The sequence below is a fragment of the Cinclus cinclus genome, chromosome 2, assembly GCF_963662255.1.
Source record: "Cinclus cinclus chromosome 2, bCinCin1.1, whole genome shotgun sequence".
Classification (NCBI taxonomy): Eukaryota; Metazoa; Chordata; class Aves; order Passeriformes; family Cinclidae; genus Cinclus; species Cinclus cinclus.
Genome location: NC_085047.1, coordinates 102,796,863 through 102,813,098, shown reverse-complemented (window position 1 = coordinate 102,813,098; position 16,236 = coordinate 102,796,863). Strand labels below are relative to the sequence as shown.

At 46.1% G+C, this 16,236-nt stretch overlaps 1 protein-coding gene across 2 annotated transcripts in view; it reads left to right on the top strand.

The window, feature by feature from the left end:
• The first annotated feature begins 6,729 nt into the window (after positions 1-6,729).
• BCLAF3 (BCLAF1 and THRAP3 family member 3) overlaps positions 6,730-16,236 on the top strand; it is a 32,497-nt gene continuing 22,990 nt past the window's right edge. For both annotated transcript variants that reach the window (XM_062488063.1, XM_062488062.1), the window contains exon 1: positions 6,730-6,764. The gene's annotated coding sequence lies outside the window, so the exon portion shown is untranslated. The remainder of the gene's footprint in view (positions 6,765-16,236) is intronic.

The window sequence follows — 16,236 nt, the reverse complement described above, 5'->3', positions numbered from 1 at the left end:
GTTCACTTGGGAGCTTTATGAAAATAGATGTGTATGCTTGCTATAATCAAGCCTTAATGATTTCCGGAGAAAAACCAGCTATGATGCATGAGAAATCCAACTAATAGAAAGAGCAGTCAGCAATGAACTGTGTGCTCTAGGAAGTCCTTTCTCTAAGAATAAGTTTTTTAAATAGTTACATAAGTAGCTTAAAATAATGTCTTGAGTTTTAGCTTTTATATTTTCAGCAGCTTTGCATATCGCTTTAGATCTTGCTGTGCCTACAAGGAATAACTTGAAGTCCACTGCAATTGTAGGTGATCGACATTGTACAATATAGGACCTAAGGACATAAAATAGCATAACTGAAGAAAAAAATTAATATATGTAAGAGATATTCAGAATCAGAGAAATTACTCTGTCAGGATCTTATGTTTTTTCTTCTAGAAATAATATCCCCTCTCATCAAATTCAGTAAGGAGCACAATATGCAGGATCAGAGCAGTACCTGTAGCACCATATTAACATGCACTCACGTTTGTTTTCAGAGTAACCTCTCTTTTAAAATTCAGATGGCAGCATTGTCTGAGATACCATTTTTAGCCTTAAATATGCAAAGTTGTGGGGGCTTATACCACTAAATTCTATGGAGTAACTTCTAATTTTCCTGGTGTGAAATCTCAATCAGGAATGATTTTCATTCTTTCTTTTTTTCTTAAGCTTCTTACCAGTTTAAATACAGAAATTCAAAATAATATGAATTCTAGCCATTGCCTGCTCAAATGGGTTTGTTCTCTCAGTTCCTGGACAAAGACTGTCCACACCAGAGCTGGCAGAGAAACAGAAGTGCAAGGAGTTTTTCAAAGGCTAATTTTGTTCACTAGTGTGTCAGGGACAGCAGTGAAACCCTGCTGGCATGGGCAGCAGATACAGTCCTGGTCAGACATGGGTAAAACTTCCCCAGCTGAAGACTGGGTCAGAAGTTCTTCCCTTTTGGCAAGCAACATTTGTATTTCTAACCTACAATTTTACAGGGTTAATTTATGCCAATTTTCTTGGGCTAGTGTTGGGCTTTAGGGCAGGTGTCCTGTAGGAAATGAAACTGCTGGTGGATTTAGCAAATAAATAAGCTGATGAATGGGTGGGGTCACAGTCACTGAAGAATGCAAAGTTACTGCACATATTTACTACCACATAATTACTATTACAATTCCTAAGTCAAATCAGTATCAGTCATGCCCACAATGTCATCTCAAGATGGACATCCTGAAATTTTTTTCTCTCCTCAGTCAGACTTTCTTTCTGTTGTTTTACTGTATTTTTTCCTGTCATCTTTCCAAGACCTGGCTCTTGCACAAGCAAAGCATTGCAGCCTTTTTGTGCCTCTGCCTTCCCCCTCAAATTCACCTGCTGTGGCCTCTTGGATGATAAGCTCAAAGCCTTTGTTTTTAAAATCCTCTTACTGCACTTATGTCACACATTGGTATTAGTTCATACACTGTGGTTGTTTTCACTGGTATTTTGCCAAAACCCTACCAAGTTCACACGAGCTGTATGCCCAGCAGCAATGGCACATTTTTATGTGTTGTTACAGGAAAGCCGTGATAACCTTATAAATAAAACACTGGTTTTGTTATGTCATGAGAGCCGGGCTTGCTGGAGGCGCTTTTTGAAGAGTAATTTGGTGATGCTATCGGAGCCAAGTCATGCATTTAGTCATCCTCTCACATTCCTTCAGGTTTTAATTTAACAATTACTTTCCAGTTTTCCTTAAATTTCAAGGCTAAAGGATGTAGGATGTATTTCTTCAATGAAGGAGGGAGTTGATATTTGTTGCTTTGAGCCTAGACTGAAAAAAGTATCATAGTTCACAGAAAACTGTAAAAGAAAGTCCTTATGACTGAATTTGGGGGTTATTGCTTCATTTTGGAACAAATTCTTGTTTTGTCTGCATAAAGTATTACAGATTTGAAGTTCCCTTGACAAATAACCTCAGGAAATCCCAGTGTCTAATTGTTTATAAATTGAAAGAGAGAGCTGATGCTTCGTTGCTGGGGACTTAGAGGTTTAGCTAATTTTGTTCTACTGAATGATAGAAATATTTTTATTACTACCATTAGAAGAAGCAAACTCCTAATATGCCTGCAAAGAATTAGGTAGTTCACTCATTTCATAACAGGAGATGCACTTTGTGGTTTGGTGAAAGCATTTTGATAAAAAAGTGCTTGATTGCACTTAGGGATAGGGATGGGTGAGAGGAGGAAGAAGAAAGCGTGAATGTGAAACTCCTTCAAAAGCAGAGATGCAAGTTAACAAAGCTATGCAAACCTAATCAGGAGGCATAACAAGATAGTGAAGTACAAAAGAAAACATTTCCCTTTAGGTTTTATGAGAGGTTGCCTGATAAAACCATGATTTAACCTTGGACAGCAGTTCTTGATGGTGGATCAAGATCATCTTGTGGGTGTTGACTCCACCAAACCTTCTATCACTGTTCCATGATGCTTCTTTGCTTTTAACTATCACCATCTACACACTCTGTCTGCAGACACCAAAATGCATTGTGTATGAGAACTACAGCAAGATTTTAATGTCATTTATCTGGTGCACCTCAGTGGAGAGCAGGTGTTCAGCAGCAGCTGCTGTGGTGGTCAGCCCTGGCATTGCAGCAAAGTCCAGGTGATGCTCCCCAGCACAGCCTGGGGAGCACATTCCTTGTTCTCTGCCTTTTTCTATGCCTGACCTTACCAGTGATCAAGGAGATGTTTGTTTTTTTGTTTGTTTTTGTTTTTTTAATTAGCATAATATGGTTCAGCAAAGGTCAGTGCCAAGAGTAACATTTTATATGGAAACTGAAATGCCTCCTTAAAACAACAGATCCATGAGATCTGTCTGCTGTCAAGGGCTAGTTCCTGCTTTTGAATTTTAGGTTACTTCCATTTATCATTTCCAAGTATTTAGCATGCAAACCACAGTTGTGCTCTTTCCAAAGGGAATGTTTACTAAATTAAGCATTAAAGGAATATGAAAGTGATTCTCTATTCTAATGATACTTAATTAGAACTAAAACATGGAAATAGATTAAAATAATTAGTCTTAATAAGCAGTAATTGCCAAGTCTTGTGCAATAGAATAGCCTTCCCAGTTTAGAGGTGGAGAATAATGATGCTGTGGAGCTACTAATAGACACTGATTTAAATATTAATTTAACTTGTAAAGTATGTGTAAGTCGTTTTTTACTGAGACTACATGGTCCTAACCACCGAGATCCTCATGTATCCATTAGGATAGTATCCATCTTGCTATCCATAAATATATGTTGGCTCAAGACCATCTGAGGCAACATCAAGTTGATAGGTTGATAATGAAATTTGATCATTTATTTTATGTCATGTAGAAGTTCACTCTATGCCCACAGAGGCTGTCCATCTGTACCGAGAGCTCAGTTTTAGTTTTAAGTCTCAGTGCAGAGGTAGCTCCCTACATGCAGAAGTCAGGCAATCCATTACACCAGCTGAAGCAGGGAATAAAACCAAATCTCTACTGTTAGCTTGACTTTCTGAATCTTGATAATGAAAGTGATGCCTGGAAAGGCTAACCTGGAACAGAGACTAGACAGAGCAAAAGGGATAAAATAGGTATTTATTGAAAGGATATACTTTGGGCAGTGCAGAAGCCTGGCTGGGGCTACACCCAATCAAATCCAAGATGGATCCCGGTCATGAGTCTTTACACTTTTATAAGTTTTGGTTCATTCTACATATTGGGGTCAATTATTCAACCACAGCCCCAGGCTTTGAAGTATCAGCCCCCTGGCTTGCCCCCTTTCCCTCATCGTTGTCTTTGCTTTTTGGGTACTGGTTTTCCTTGATTCTCTATCTAGAAAGGGATTGTTTTGTCCAACTATCCTGTGAAGAGAACTTACAACTAATATGAAGCTTCAGAGTTACACACTAAGCAGCAGAGATTCTGAAAAATATAAAAAGCTGAAACCCAAGGCATCAAAAGGGTGGCTGCCTATACAGTGATTATCCCACATACTGCCATATATGTCCAACTGGGACTGCATTTTAGCTGGCTGAGCCACCCTGACTGGACCAGGTTTTTTGGCAAAGTGCAGATCAATGGCATCTCTCTGCTTCAGTCTCACTTTCTCCATCTAAAGTTCATGGAGCTACTCATCCTGAACTTCTATTAACAAAAATTCCAGTACAGCCAAGAAGAAGCAAGTATTGTTTGGTGCAGCTTGCCAATGTAATTCTATGCCCTATGGATCAGTTAATTTTCTGCAGTCCATTGTAATTGTGAAAATGCTGCAACTAAATTTTTAAAATAATCTTATAATTTTATATGAGAATTTCAAAGTGTTTTTGTGAATGCAGGATTTTTTTTTATACAGCTGTCATGTGGGGTTCCTTGTTTTTGAGTCCACAGAGAACTGAGCAGGATCTTGCAGACAAAGACAGCAAATGGATTGATAGCTGTGACAAGGGATCCCTCAGTCCCACCTAGGCTTGAGAAGAGAGAAAATTGGAGATAATGCACTGCTGAAAGATCAGTCCTATAAAGGAGGAAAGGGAGACGTCAGCAGCTAGAAGTTAAAAGGACAGTCAAAGTCAGCAGCTCACACTGACCTTCAAACTATAAGGAAATTGAGACTATCCCTTCGAGGGGGCCAAGAGTAAGAAACTCTTACCCCCCACACTCAATTCAGTGACTATAACTTCACCCTGTTTAGGCCATGGCTTGATGACAGAATAAATGCAATACGATGGCTCTCAGCTGGATCAAAAATGTCAAGACTGTGTAACACAGACTGATGAGTCTGGTTCTTTTCTTGGCTTAAATTAAATTATTAAAAAAAAAATGTTGACAAGGTTAACTTGATAAGCTTTACACCAGATCAGATATCACCTGCCTTTGCAATTGTAATGATACTGTATCAGGTATCACATATCTTCCTTTAGCTACTGTAAAAATACAAAACCAACATCAAAACCATGCTTGGGCTAAAATAAAATTGTGTACCTGCATCTGTACTGAATCAAATTTATGTTCATGAGCTGATCTCACAGGGCAACAAAGTAGTATTCAAGGTCCTTGACCAACAGCCTTGGATGCCAATGCAACCTAGATAGCATCAGTGTCTCCTTGGTTTTGTGTGAGCTATAAATCTATTTCTGAGTGGCTTCCAGCCATAAGAAGATACTTTGTTTTGAAAGGGTTACAGTATGTTCAGTGTGCGATTCTGTTGTTTATAGCTCCTGAAGGAAAAATTGACACCAAACCTGTTGGGCCTGCTGGCTATCAGGACTGGCAATCGAGGGAAGTAATGCATCCCAGCACCCTAAAGAGCCTTCACACCACTGGGAATGATCCGATCCCAGGCAAGGAGAGTGCTGCCATCCTGTAGAGCATGTTCTGACAGGAACTCCAGGAACTTATAAAAAGTTTTGGAGAGCACTACCTGACACCTTGCGAGCTGCCTTGACTCTCGCAGCAGCAGCAGCCTGGGACAAGGGAGCCACAGCTGCGTCACCTGCAGGCTGGGGGCAGCTCCACAGTCGGTGCAGCTGCAGGGCCAGACCTCTCTGGTCTTGGGGAGGCTTCAGTCCCACCTCTCCTGCCTGACCCATTACGGTGCAGCCAAGAGCAGTGAAAGGGCCAGGAGTGTGCTGCCTGTCCACAGCTCCTTGGGGTGTGCCCCACTCCAGCCATCCGCGGCCTTGCACAGATGCTGCCAGCTGCTCCTTAGGCCCAAGGGGCAGTGAAGAGCGTCCCAGAACTACAGAATATTCTGAGCTAGAAGAGACCCAGAAGAATTGAGTCTAACTCTTTAGCTCTGCACAGGACAGCCTCAACAACCACACCATGTGCCTGCGAGTACTGTCCACATGCTTGAACTCTTGTCAGGCTTGGTGCTGTGACCACTGTCCTGGGGAGCTGCTCCAGCACCCAACCACCCTTTGGGTGGAGAACCTTTTCCTGATATCCAGCCTAAACCTCTCCTGACACAGTTTCGGGCCGTTCCCTCGGGTCCTGTCACTGATCCCCACAGTAACATCAGTGCCTGCCTCTCCTCTCCTCTTCCCCTCACTAGGAACCTGTAGGCCACAACGAGGTTTCCTCCAGTCTGAACAAGCCAAGTGATCTCAGCCGCTTTTTAAATAGTTTCTCCTTTAGACCCTTTGACATCTTTGTAGGCCTTCTCTGGACACTCTCTAACGGCTTTATATCTTTCTAATACTGTGGCACCCAAAACTGCCCTCAGCACTCGAGGTGAGGCCGCCCTAGAGCAGAGAAGAGCAGGATAATCCCCTCCCTTGCCCGGCTGGCGACGCTGTCCCTGATGCGCCCAAGACACGGCTAACGCCCGGCACGAAAGGGCTCTGCTTCCCACAGGGCACTCCAGGCGAGCGGCTGCTGAGAACTCAACACCCGGAAAGGGCCGGCGCACGCCGCCCCTGCGCTACCGCGGTTGGCCGCGAACCAACGGCCGGGACGCAGCCGCCCAGCGCCCACCCCGAGCAGCAGAGCGCGGCTCCCGGAGCTGGGGCCGCGGTCCGAGAGCGGCGGTCAGGGGGTGGCGCCGGAGCCGCCCCCGCCCGGCCCCGCCCGGCCCTCCCCTTCCGGGCCGCCCCCCGCCCGCCCTTTCTCTCCGCCGCGCCCGTGCGGAGCAGCCGCGGCCGGCGCGGCCGCCGGGACCCGCCCCTCCGGCTCGCCGGGCACCTGCTCGGGGCGGAGCGGCGGCGGCCGGAGGAGCGGCAGGAGCGGCGCCGCAGGCGGTGAGTGCTGGGCCGGCGGCGGTGGCACGGCCGCGGCGGGGCCTGGTGAGGCCCGGCGAGGGGGCGGGGGCCGGTGCCGCGGGCAGGGGGAGCCCGGGCTGCCGCGGTCATTGTCCCCGTCAGCGCGCCGGGAAGGAGCGGGCCGGGGTACGCGGGGCTCCGCCGCCCTCCCCTGCCCTCACCGAGGGCCGGCCCGGCCCGGCCCGGCCCGGCCCGGGGGAGGTGAGTCGCAGTTGCCGCCCTCGCTCCCCGCTCTGGCCCGGGCGTTGCTGGCCGGCGGCAGCGGAGCTGCGGGGAAGGGAGCTCGGCGGGGATTGTGCTGCACCCGTCCCTGACGGGTCTGCTGGCGGTGGGGTAGCCCGGGCAGCGGCGCCCGGCCGGACCCGCCTCGCCCCGTGAGTGTGCCTGTATGTGTGTACGGAGCGTGTGTGCCGTGGTGCGGTGCGCGGGGACCGGCAGGAGGTTTGGGAGGGCCGGGAACAAAGCATAGGGCAGGGACACACACCCAAGTCACCGCGGGGCTGTCGGCCGTGCCCCCGAGCCGTGACTGTTCCAGAACACCCGTGTTGCTGCAAACCCTCTGGGCCAGCAGCACCGCAGAGCTGAGGCCGCTGGTCACTGGTACCGTAAGGATAGATCTTACAGGTTAGCAATGCATAAATACCAACAGTCTCTGTTTCTAGTTATTTATATGTTGTCACACGCAGAACCACACCAGTTAAAGTCTTTATAAAAACTTAGAATGGTACAGATTTTGTGTAGCAGTCATAGCTCAGTTTTGGTGTATCTTTGGTTTAGCTTAATGTATTTTCCAGATTGAGTCAAGCCAAAGCAAGGTGAATTGGTGACGATTTGAACAATCTGTGGGCTTTTTGAGACTTCTTTAAGTGACTTAGTTGATTATGTACAATTTTTCCATATGTATCTGAGTGGGCGGTAGTGTCTCAGAGAGTTGGTGATAGCAGTCTCCTCACTTGGCTCAACTCCACATAAAATAGCAACACCGAATTTCTACTGCCATTCTTAAATGCCCCAAGTCACTTAAAAATATAGTTTAGATTCCTGAATTATAAAGGTTTAAAACAAAGGCTGCTCAAATTGCTGGAAGATTTTAATTACCTGCTTTGTGTGTTTGTGGACCTCAAGGAAAAGTAAGTCTGTGAAAGTTTTGCTGGGTGTGGATGGCTGAAGGAAGAACAGGGAAGAGGAAGCCAGGAAGGGAGGGGAAGAAATATGCAAAAGGCATGGAAGGATCTTTAGTGAAGGATGTTGTGTTGTGGCAGCCTGACACAGGGCTGGACAGAGAGAGGCAGACAACACAGATGACTGTCTTTCCCTTTGAGGATTTTTCTGATATTTTTGTTTTTTTTTTTTTTAAATGTTGATGAGGTGAACTGAAATTAATTAACTTCTTTTAGTGACACACCCTGTTATCCTGATAAACCACTGTCTATCTTGAGTGTCCATGCACTCCTCCACATCTGCCTTCAGCAAAGGAACTGGTATTTCTTCCACTGTTTTTGTAGGAGTCATCAAACCAACTCTCCATGTGCCTATGCTGGGACAAGATGGGCTTGATTTGGTGCAGTCTTGGCTTGTGGGTGTTCACCTGTCAGGAGGTAACAGGCTGGGTTGGTGTTGCAGGCAAGCTGGTGAGGGATGTGGCTGCACACGGGTTTGCTTTTCCTCTTGGGTGGCAGCAGGTGCTTGCTGTCTGCAGGGAAGGAAGGAAACATGCCAGAGTCTTCCAGCGAAAATGCATTTCTGTGATGTGACTGGGGAAGGCAGCCTGGACTTCCCAGCCTCCTAGCAATGCTGCTCTGCAGTGTCACTGGTTCTGAACAAAGAAGGGTCTTATTTTGGTTTTCTGGTGGTCTTGTGGCACCAAGGTGTAAAAGCAGAGGTTTCCATCATAGTTTGTACGTTTTGGAGAGCTCTCAGTAGGCAGGAAGCTGTTACAGTCCATTTCTAGGGCTGACACGAGCAGATTAACATGCTTCTGGTGTCCCCTTAGAAACTGGTTGGCAGATGTGGCTGGGTATGGTGCTATAACATTTGAAGCTCTGTACTGAACAGGTGTTAAAGGCCTCTAATTCAACACATTGTAGAAATGGCTCATTAATGTATTTATGGGTTGGGTTTTCTTTGTGTAAAAGAAGAAGTTTGAGAGTGAAATACCTTATTTATTATGTGATACAGATTTGTCCTACTCAGTCTTTCCAAGCTGGCATTCTAATCTGTTCTTTTGCAAAGGTGAGGCATTGCCTGCTAATTAGTGTAATTAAATGGGTCGGTTTTAAATGAGAACTCACTGAAAAGTTATATGCTCTGTAGACCTACTCAGTTATTTTTATTCCTTTGCTCAAATATGCAGGCACAGGGGAATGAATATTTTCTTTGTGTTTCAAGCAATTACTTAGAATTTGTTAGGTGGTCCACTAAGAAATTCTGTATGCTTGAGCTAGGCCTGTACTTGCTGTAGATTTTCATCCTACTGTGAGTGTAAGGGGGAACAATAATTTTTTTTTTTATCTCTGTCTTTTTTTAGCAAGCAGAGGAAAGTGATCCCCACATGCTGCCCCCCCAGCATGGCGCAGTTACCTTGCTATCGTGAGACCTGGTTGTCTGTTAACATTCCTTGGCATTGGGATACAACCTGTGTAAAGCCTGCCTTCCCCAGCTTGTGCCAAAGAAAAATGATAAAGCTGAGTAGGAGGATGACTTCTAAAGCCACTGTGGATGTGGTTTTGGTAGGTTGAAGGGATGCTTCTACTGGTGGGGAGGCCCAGCCTCTCATCAGATAAACAGGAGTATTGGAGCTGCTCTCCTTGAGAGAGCAAGGAGCACACATTCAGCAGGAGTGTGGTGCTGCCTCCTGTCGTTGCAGCCCTCCATTCCCAGCTGCTCTCCACAGCTGCCTGGGGAGGTGCTTTGGACCAGATCTGGAAATTTCTTAAATACAGCGTGCCATGAGAAGTGGAGGGAAAAAAAAAAATAGGATTATCTCCCTGATGATGCTGGCGGTGAGGACTTAAGCTGTGAGACTGCAGTGACCTCAGACCTGCCACAAAATATTGTGTAGATTCAAAACATACCCTGTTGGAGATGTGAAGGGTGCTCCAACAGTGATAAAAAGTCCAGGAGAAGCAATCTGTAATCATGAGGAGCCATTATTGAGTATCAGAGACCTGTGACAGAACTGGGTGTGAAAATTTGGATTTCAGTCATTTGCGTTGATCTGTTACCTGCTGTGTTGTCTAAAAAAAGCAATGATTTAGAAATCCCTCAGCCAAATTTCGTTTGTCTCAGCTGGGTGTGTACCCTTGACTTAAACTTGACTTAGCTATTCTAGCTCATAGCTTTCAAGGCTGTCACGCATATGCTTCCAACTGAGGTGGTGTGCCTTGAGGTGGGAGTCACCTCCATGTGCTGGCAGAGCTGAGTTAACAGTGGAGATGGTACTGAAGCCCATCTAAGAAGCATTGACTACGGGAATCCTGTTGCAGGTTCAGAAACACTGAGACTGATTTGCTGGAAGATATGTGTGGATCAGGTATTTGTAGGGGAGCCAGGGCCCCTTTCCCTTTAGGAGCAGCTTTTAATGAGTGTAAGAGAGAGGTTTGTCCATGGAGAGAAAATGCAGGAGCACTGCCATAAAATACACTGGAAGACCCTTGAGGAGGGGATCCAACAGCTGAGAGAAGTGGCAATACTGGAGGTACTCTTTGGGAGAGGTGGACAACATAACAATGACCCCAGCAAGGTCAGGTGCACAGGGCAGATGTTGTGGAATCTGGCACACCTGGGGCCATCTCAATACACCACATTCATTGCAGCCATTAATGCTGACAACAACCAAGAGACAGTGGGTTCTGTTTCCGACAAGTTCAGGTATTTTGAGAGTATGATCAATGGCCCAATTCAGGCTCAAGTGATTAAGGAACTCAAAGAGGAGTTTAAAGAGGAGATGAGAAAGATCAATGCAGCACCAATGTGAGTCACAGGCCCTGAAGTCAGAGCCCAATGTCCCCCAGCAAGGGAGAGAGGGTACACTCCCTGAGCTGACCTGTGGTTCCTTCTGTATGACCATGGGGAAGGCTTGAGAAGGTGGGATGGGAAACCCACTTCTGCCCTGGCAGCCCACGTGCATCAACTCAGGGAGGGAAACACTAACCGAGGGAACTCCACTAAAGTGAAGGTGGTCTCAGCCTCCAATATGACAAGGTGCAGTGTATTACAGAAGGGAGGATGATCTGTTGGACCCCCTTGAAGGAACCTCCAACATGTATGCCCAGGAAGGAAATAATAGCCAGTGCTAGAGAGGCCCTTCCTCTAGCCAGGGAGAGGCACGGGAAAACCGGGTCTTTTGGACGGTGTGAATCTGATAGCCTGGCACATCAGAGCCACAGAAACATAGAGAGTGTTAGTTGATAACTGGTTCACAGTGTACCCTAATACCATCAGAACATGTGGGGGAAGAACCTGTTTCCATTGCTGGCATGACAGGGGGATTGCAGGAATTCACTCTTTTGGAAGCTGAGGTGAGCCTGACTGGGAAGGAATGGTAGAAACATCCAATTGTGACTGGCCCAGAGGCACCGTGTATTCTAGGCATAGACTTCCTCAGGAATGGCTATTACAAAGACCCAAAGGGACTCAGGTGGGCTTTTGGAATAGCTGCTGTAGAGGCAGAAAACATTAAGCAATTGAACACCTTGCTTGGACTGTCAGAGAACCCATCTGCAGTGCGACTCCTGAAGGTGAAGGAGCAGCAAGTGCCAATTGCCACCTCCACAGTGCACCACCGGCAGTACAGGACAAATCGAGATGCCGTGATCCCCATCCACAAGATGATCCGTGAGCTGAAGGGCCAAGGGGTGGTCAGCAAAACCCACTCACCCTTCAACAGCCCCATCTGGCCTGTGCGCAAGTCTGACGGAGAATGGAGATTGACTGTGGATTATCGTGCATTGAATGAAGTGACTCCACCGCTGAGCGCTGCCGTGCTGGACATGCTGGAACTCCAGTACGAGCTGGAGTCCAAGGCCACCATTGACATTGCCAATGCATTTTTCTCCATTCCTCTGGCAGCAGAGTGCAGGCCTCAGTTTGCTTTCACCTGGAGGGGCATGCAGTACACCTGGAACCGACTGCCCCAGGGGTGGAAACACAGCCCCACCATCTGCCATGGACTGATTCAGGCTGCACTGGAAAAGGGTGAAGCTCCAGAACATCTGCAATACATCGATGACATCATTGTGTGGGGGAACACGGCAATGGAAGTATTTGAGAAAGGAGAGAAGATCATCCAGATTCTGCTGGGAGCCGGTTTCGCCATCAAGAGGAGCAAAGTCAAAGGTCCTGCCCGAGAGATCCAGTTCCTGGGAGTAAAGTGGCAAGACGGGCGGCGCCAAATCCCCACTGAGGTCATCAGTAAGATCACTGCAATGTCTCCACCAACCAACAAGGAAACACAAGCTTTCCTAGGTGCCATAGGCTTTTGGAGAATGCACATTCCTGAGTACAGCCAGATCGTGAGCCCTCTCTACCTGGTCACCCGGAAGAAGAACGAATTCCACTGGGGCTCTGAGCAGCAGCAAGCCTTTGCCCAGATCAAGCAGGAGATCGCTCATGCTGTAGCCCTCGGCCCAGTCAAGACGGGACCAGAGGTGAAGAATGTGCTCTACTCTGCAGCTGGGAACAAGGGCTTGTCCTGGAGCCTTTGGCAGAAGGTACCTGGTGAGACCCGAGGCCGACCTCTGGGATTCTGGAGCCGAAGTTACAGAGGGTCTGAAGCCAACTACACCCCAACAGAGAAGGAGATCTTGGCCGCTTATGAAGGAGGTCAAGCTGCCTCAGAGGTGATTGGCACAGAAGCACAGCTCCTCCTGGCACCCCGACTACCAGTGCTGGGGTGGATGTTTAAAGGGAAGGTCCCCTCTACCCACCACGCCACCGATGTCACATGGAGCAAGTGGATTGCCCTCATCACACAGCGCGTGCAAACCTGAATTGTCTTGGGATTTTGGAGATAATCACTAACTGGCCAGAAGGTGAAAACCTTGGTCCACTGTCAAAGAGGAGCAGGAGCAAGTGGCCAGAGCTGAAGAAGCCCCACAATACAACCAGCTGGCAGCTGAAGCAACACACTATGCTAATGTGGTGGTTTGTGTAAATTTCCTGAAACAGCTCCCTGTCATGACCTGGGCAGCCTCCTTTGGACCTGACAAGGACCAACTGGTGTCTGATTTTTAATATTGACACATTGTTACACCATCAGAAAGGTTTTTTTAAGTTGTACTCTGGCTCTGTCAGTGTTTGTTTTTTTGTATTGCTGTACTTTTAATTTTTCAAGTGAAGAACTGTTATTCCTATTCCCATATCTTTTTGCCTGAGAGCTTCTTAATTTCAAAATTACAATAGTTTGAAGGGAGGGGTTTTACATTTTCCATTTCAAGAGAGGCTCCTGCCACCCCATTCCTGGGGTGACTCTGTGATGTTGAATTGTATCCCTATTCATCTGTTTAGCCCAGAAAAAAGTTTTGCACTTTGAAGGCTGGATTTGAGAGTGAAGTGGGTGGAAGGAGAAGCAGTAGAATGTCTGAGGTTGTTTTCAAAACTGGTAGGAGTTTCATTGCTTCATCTCCAGGACTGTGTCACTGTGGTGGACAGCAGGAGAGAGCTCTCCTTTGCTTTTAGTTAGTTATTGACTAACTGAAGCTGAGAAGTTCCCCGGAGATTTTGTTTTCTTTTTTTCCTGGAATTATTTGAACCTGCTCTGGACAGGGGAGCAACAGGAGCTTGCACCTGTGTCCCACCGGGACCTGGCCTGTGCAGAGGCATTTTCCAGCGCTGGAGGGACTGAACAGACTGAGCCGAGCCACCACCCACAGGAGAGAGATTTTCTGAATTTGTCATCTCTTCAGAGTGGCGAGAGGTTTTGTTGATCGGTATTGTTCATTTTTTGTGCTGGGCAGTGCTTTGCCTATGGAATAAACAGGTTTTTTCCACTTTTCTCCGAAGAAATTTCTTCCTGAACTGCCTGGGGGAGGGGCCTCTTGGGTTTGCTTTCTGCGGGGGGGCGTGGGGGGGAACGGACAGACGGACGGAACTTTGGAGGTTTTCTCCCATATTTGCCCTAAACCAGGACACTTTCAAAACAGGACATGCAGCAGTACAGACTGGCGTGTCTCTTGCAGTTGATCCCCACCTAGAAAGCAGTCAGTGAAAAGCTTGGAGCTGCTCCTTATCTTTTTTGGGCCAAGTGAGAGAATAGTGGTATGGGTAGTTTTTACAGCAACAGTCTGTCTGTCTTCCTTGTCGGCCGTGGGACCCAGCCTCTGAGACCTCCTTGTCCCTCTCTCCTCTGAAAGGTTTGTGGTGATGGTCAGGCAGTCCCTCTAAAAGGGGTGTGGGGGTGACATCTCCTTCTCTGCAGCTGAAAGGCATTCAAGAGCAGCTCCCCGGTGATGAGTACTATTAGTATTGACCTGCTCTTTGTGTGTCCTTAGTAGGGTTTCTTCCATGTTCTGTTCCATGTAATGATGGAAGGGCACCAAAAAGTCATGTAAAGCAGTCCACACATTTATAGTCTGTTCCAGGAGAGCTAACTGCTTCTATTCATTCTGTGCTGTTACCTGCAGGGTTTTAGCTGTTTGGGGCTTGCTGTTTGCATTAGAAAGAGCTCTAGTTCCCTTCTGTGCAGCTGGATGATTGCAGTAATTTGTGATTTTTTGTTTCATGCTGGAGGAAGTGAAGAGACAGAAGATTGTTCTGTTCAGGAGAGCAAGTTGTTAAAAATTTGTAGCCTATCTGAGAGAACATCTGTTCAATTTGGCACATCCCATACAGTTTCTGGTCATTTTTGAGTTACTTGTTTCAAGATACTCCTTTCTGGTTTGTAAAAGAATTTTGTACTTGTCAGAACACTAATATCCCAAGGGTGGAATCAAAGGAGAGCTGGTAGCAGGCTTGAGGCCATTTCTCCCAAGAGGGAAGTTGTCTGAGTCAAGTTCCAAAAGTCAAGGGAAAGAAAATAAAAGGTGTGAGTCCCATTAATATTTAAAAGCTATCTAAGCACAGTTACTGATAACTCTTCCAATGAGTCACTTATTATTGTAACATAACAAACACAAGCAGCACTCTGAACCTAATAATGCTGCTTAGTTAAAAAATAGATCTTCATGTTTTCATAGTGACACTATCTCCCAAAGTACAGCAGAACATATTGGAGAAATTCAGAGCCCAGAGCAGCCAGGTCCTGGCACCTCTACTCCATCATGATCTCTCTTTTCAGAAGCAGCTGGATGCCTGACTTGGAAACTGTAGGGCCTTCACTTGATTCAAGTAATTCTGCTATAGACAGGCTTGCTACCTGATAGCATCCTACAAAAAACTTGCTTTTGGCATGGAACCATATTGCTGATCTAGTTGAGGTGACTTAAACCTGGATTTAGCAAGGTTTACAAAATCTGTGTAGATTAATTTGCAATTCTGGCGTTACACAGGGAGTCTGGTGGGGGGAATGTCTGCTGTCTTCATACGGTGTGTTTCTCTGTGAGGAAGTCTTATTGCATGGGTCATTTTTAGGAGGTGCATTAGATGAGCACTTCTTTCCACTAAACAAAAGGAATGTCATCATTGGAAATTACAGCAGTCCTCCTTATCCTAAGGCAAGATCTAGGACATGCTGTCACAGTCTTTCTCACGCTTTTAGGTGTTATTGTTTAGCCAGTCTTGGAAAGAATAAGGAATTGGTCCTTATGTATGCTCAGTTTCTAGCTTTATCAGTCTGGCAGATCAAGTTCTGTACAGATGGTTGGGTGGAGTTTAATGGTACTTTTGTCTTTTTGGTGTTTACATACTCATTTGAAAATTAGGAATAAAGTTCAGAACTGAAGGAAAGGTTGGAAGAAGGAATTTGATCAGCATGTAAAATACTGTAACTTCTAAAAGTTTACCAGAAGAGATGGTGGTAGTGAATCTTTGAAGCTTGTTGGACATGTACCACATTTTGAAATGTGTTACCCAAGGACTGCAGGGGTTTTTTGGTTTTTTGTTTCTCAAATAGCGTTTTGTAAAGTGTGGGTTTATGGGTGATATACAGGAAATTGTTTTGATCATAATAGTACTTTTCTTTGAAAAATAATGAATACTGGCATTGGAGCAACATATTTAACTTTGGCTAGTATGACCTTCAAGTAGGCAAAAGGCCTGAAGTCAATTCATGCTATCCAGTCCTCAGTTATGTGTCTTTAAGATATAAGAGGCAGTGATAACATCACATTAAGAGAACAAATCCTTTGTCTTGTCCTTGGGGTAGTTTAGGGTTGGGGTTTTTTTGTTTGCTGCCTCTTGCAACAATTGCAATTTCATGCTTTGTTACATGAAAAGATTGATTGTGGAGCAAAAAAAAACAAAAAAAAAAAAACACTAGAGGTTTTTCTCCAGAACTAAGCTGTTGCTACATCTT